This window comes from Notolabrus celidotus, chromosome 8 (assembly GCF_009762535.1).
Source record: "Notolabrus celidotus isolate fNotCel1 chromosome 8, fNotCel1.pri, whole genome shotgun sequence".
Taxonomy (NCBI): domain Eukaryota; kingdom Metazoa; phylum Chordata; class Actinopteri; order Labriformes; family Labridae; genus Notolabrus; species Notolabrus celidotus.
In genome coordinates, this window is record NC_048279.1 from 37,189,145 (window position 1) to 37,193,787 (window position 4,643).

Here is a 4,643-nt window from a genome sequence, read left to right on the forward strand (position 1 = left end):
TTTAGGGAATTAAATTTTGTTTAAAACTCTTGCAATTTAATTTTAATTGCATTATTTTATTTTGGATTTCATATTTTGATAAAAAGTTCAGAAAAACACTAAAAAAATGAAAAAATGAAAAAATAATAAAAAATATATTAAAAAATATAAAAATAACAAAAAAGACAAAAAAATTATATAGTTTAAAAACGATAAAAGCGTCACCATGAGCTCGGCTCATGGTGAGTGGCAGGAAGTACGGTATGGGAAGAGGGGTGGTCGCCCCCAGTACCGTACTGACCACGATGACCGTAGACCACCACCATACCGGCCCCGGCCGACTTGGGGCGGGTGGGGTGGGGCACCTTGGGGGAAGGACCGTGCACCTCCTGCCCCCCGTTACGGGGGACAGGTTCGCTTCCCCTCACCTAACCCCCTAACCCTAACCCTAACACCCTAACCCTAACCCCAACCCTAACCCTAACCCTAACCCTACCCTAACCCTAACCCTACCCTAACCCTAACCCTAACCCCCCTAACCCTAACCCCTAACCCTAACCCTGAACCTGACCCTGACCCTAACCCTAACCCGGTCCCTAACCCGGTCCCTAACCCCTAACCCCAACTCCTAACACGCCCGTGCCTCCAGCTCTCAGATCTGGGGTTTATTGAAAGTACAAACAAACAAACAAAGAAATGACCAAAAGACTCATGATATGATTTATAGCAAAGAATAATTTAATAAAACAAACAAACAACAATTTATTAAACAAAGAATCAATTCACAAACACACCCAATACTTACCACACCTGGAAAAAAGGATAAAAAGAATACGTGAATCATAATTATACTTACCCAAACCTGATCAATTTATCAAACAAACAACAATTTACTAAAATATTAATCAATTAACAAAAACAATCTATACTTACCACACCTGTAAAAAATGTAAAAAAGCACAAAAAGAATGCACAAATCCTAACGTTACTTACCAAAACGTGAAAAACTAATTAAAAACTAACTAAATAAACAACAAAAAATACAGGAAAATTCACAGAAAATCTGAAATACAGTTACAAATTAATTGTATTTTCGAAAAACCTAAAAAAGACTAAAAAATCCCAACAAAAGCACTATTTAAAAATCCTGCCTTCCTATTGGCTCAATTCGAAATTCAAATCTCAACAGAATGCAACTGACCCTGGTAGGGGGTGTGGCTGGCTGGCTGCAGAGTCTATAAAGGAAGCAGCCTCACGTCTCCCCACACCTCTCTCATCCTGCATGCAGAGCAGACCTCTCCTTACGAGCAGAAAGCAGATACACACGTAGGATTAGAATAGGAAGAAAGGACACGCATTTAGACATAGTTTGAATTAACAGGCTGCCTGAAGAAGGCCCAGATAGGGCCGAAACGTCGCGACATAAGCCTGTTATTTAGTTTAATCACCTTTAATCAATTTATAGCCATCCCAACCTGTGGAAAACAATTAAAAAATAATTAAATCAGCTTAAAAATACAAAAATATATTATAAATAAACACACAATATTATACTTACCTCCTCAACTGTTCACACGAACATGAGAGGATACAATGATGACGCTGGCTGGACCGAGGTCCGCTACTGCCACGGTCGTATGGACCGCCGTGGCGAGGGGCGACCCTGGGACTTCAGCCGCCGCAGGCGTCACTCTCCTCCGTATGGGCGCTCACGCTCTGGCCCTGGACAGAGACGTACCTACGCCTCTGTCACCCGGGTCAGACGTGGGGACGACAGGGATGATGGATCCCGCCGCCGTCCTTACGAACAGGGCTACAAGCCTCAATTTTTGAATCCACCTGAAAAAGAGACAAAGACAGAGACAGAGATACACGACACTTCACAGACACCAAGATGCAAACCTAGCAGACACATTAACACCAGAAATAAAATGAAGGATTGGAACCTCTATGTGACAAAGAAATGGCTCGTCATGGGGGATTCAAACGTGGCCAGAATCCCTCCATGTAACATAGAGGAGTGACAGATTGACAGCTACCCAGGAGCCACATTCAGGCACGCAGAGGCCATCCTCTCCAGGGCCGTCGTCTCCACCACAGTGGAGAAGGTGGTCCTGTCCTTCGGTCTGAACAATAGAAATCAGAACATTCAACAGACTACAGTTAAGCAGCTGCAGACTGCAGTGAGGGCTGCAACAAATAGATTCCCTCAAGCGGAGGTATGGGTCCCTCTGATTAATTTCTGTGGAGCTCTCCCCACAGCAGAGGTCCTGGCTCTGATCCGCCTGAATGAATATATTGAGAGAAATCTAAAATTCATAACAAATCTCCCACAAACCTCCTTTGCGACTGTGGAGGACAAGATCCACTGGACCCGGGAGACTGCTGGTCTCATGCTGCAGCACTTAAACTAGAAATCCCCAGAAGCCTGCAGGCACAGGAGGGGAACAAAAATGTATTAGTGTTAGCAAAACACTTTAAATTAACACTCCCACAATTCACCCTGCTTAACAGAGGCCTTAATTTCAACCCCCACAAAAGGTAGCAACAAAAATATAATAGAACAGAGTAGATGGGACATTCAACAATACCACAGAAGATTAAAATTAGCAACATACTATCAACATAAAGAGGAGACAGACCCCCCTAAATTCACCCCCGCCTCGACCTGGACCCCACCTGAGGGCACGCTGCCACCCGAGCTCGCTGCCCTCACCACAGCTGATTTTGATCACTTTGATCGGCACTTTCAGATCAGCCACAACAGGCTGAACCTCAGCCCTGAGGAGGCTGTGGCTCTGGAGGAGCTGAAAAACAATAAGAACATCGTTATTAAACCAGCTGATAAGGGCAGTGTAGTGGTCGTCATGGATTGGGAGCAGTATCTGTGGGAGGGATACAGGCAGTTACAGGACACAAAATATTATTCCAAATTAGAGAAACCCATCTACCCAGAAACTGTAAAATTAGTAGAAAAAATAATTGTAAACCTCCTAACCAAAAAATTCATCAACTTCAAACAGAAAACTTACCTTCTCGGCACCTCTGAACCCAGGGCGAGACTGTTCTACAAACCTCTCCATTATTTCAGATATCTAGGTGATATCTGGGGGGTCTGGCCCCACTCAGAGGAGGATTTCAAACTGTTTCTGCACACTCTCAACCACCATAACAGATCCATTACCTTGAAATCCACCACCAGCTTCACATCTGTTGACTTCCTGGTTACCACCACCTACAAAGGTGTGGGATTCCAGGAGAAAAACAGACTGGATATCAGGGTGTTCTTTAAAGAGACACCCACGCTCTGCTCTTTAAGACGAGCCACCACCCCAAACATACCTTTGCTGGGCTGGTGAAGTCCCAGCTGCTTAGATTTCACAGGATCTGTAGTGACAAAGGGGATTTAAAACAGGCCACTAAGACGCTGTTCTCAGTTTTGGCCACCAGAGGGTACCCTCGCTCTTTCCTGAGAAAATGTTTTACAACATTTCTGGAGACTAGGCCCAAACAGACCTTTCCAATCCTCCCCTTTGTCACTACATACTCACCATCCACTGTGAAACTAGTGAGAGCAATCAGGAGCAATTTTAATTCAATCCTTGGAGGGACAAACCTGATGCAGAACAGGAGGATCATTGCAGCCTATAGGAGGAACAGAAATCTGCAATCCTACCTTGTTAAAGCAAAACTCTCGCCTTTGTTGACCTCTGCACCCAGGGGTCACGGGCAATTTTTCAAGCACCAGACCTGGTTGCAAAACACACAAAACAAAACAATTTTTAGAGTGCAGCTGCGGGGAAGCCCTCTAACCAGGAATTGTGTCTACCTGATCACCTGCGATACCTGTGGGACACAGTACGTAGGTGAGACGGGAAATACAATCCTGGTGAGGTTCACGCAGCACAGACACAATATTTTGAGAGGTAGGGAGAGTCATACCTTAGTGGTGGTACACTTCCTCCTCCACGGATGGGACGCTGTCCGGGCCTCGGTCCTGGAGGCGAACCCAAAATGGAGTGGGGCTCAGAGACGGCGAGCTGAGCGTATTTGGATCGCCAGACTCGGCACGCTTCACCCCCAAGGCCTCAATGAGAGGTAGACCCTAACCCTGGTGGAGGGCTGTGATGGCCTGTGCATTGGACCGGGATCCCTAACCCTAACCTTTTCTAACCCTAACCCAGTCCCTATCCCCAACTCCTGCCAAAATGGTGGCACTTCCCACAACACCTACGGGAGCTACTAGTGTGTGTGTAAACAGCTGGACGGGGGATGATTGCAGTGAGAACATTGATGACTGTGCCAGTGCTGCGTGCCACCAAGAATCCACCTGCCACAATCATGTCCCTTCTTTCTACTGCGAATGCCCGAACCAGAAGTCGCACAGATTCGAAACCAAGCTGTACCCCCCCATTATATGCCATGGGCTTTCCAACGGTGCCACCCTTACTCTCTACGACCTTCCTATCAGGAGTTATCCAAAAGAAGACTGATCCTAGAAAGAATAATCGTGGTTATAGCCCCTATCTCTTAACCCTAACCCCTTTTTATTTTTATTTATTTATTCATTTTTATTTATTTATTTTTTTGTTGCTTGGATTGCTAATTAAGAACAAACCAGCCTCTTTTGTTTGAAGGACTTGTAAGTCCTGGCTGGGATGGAG

General features: G+C 45.3%; 1 long non-coding RNA gene across 2 annotated transcripts; it reads right to left on the reverse strand.

The window, feature by feature from the left end:
- Nucleotides 1-759: 759 nt before the first annotated feature.
- LOC117817742 lies at nt 760-4,245 on the reverse strand. 2 transcript variants are annotated; one of them, XR_004632194.1, is made up of 9 exons: nt 3,922-4,245; nt 3,322-3,729; nt 2,659-3,214; nt 2,318-2,407; nt 1,926-2,105; nt 1,538-1,818; nt 1,428-1,454; nt 1,181-1,279; nt 760-789 (listed from the first exon to the last, which is right to left on the reverse strand). It is a non-coding gene; the product is annotated as an uncharacterized LOC117817742 (long non-coding RNA). The 2 variants fall into 2 exon arrangements; XR_004632193.1 differs by having other exon boundaries at nt 2,659-3,729.
- Between the last annotated feature and the right edge of the window lie 398 nt (nt 4,246-4,643).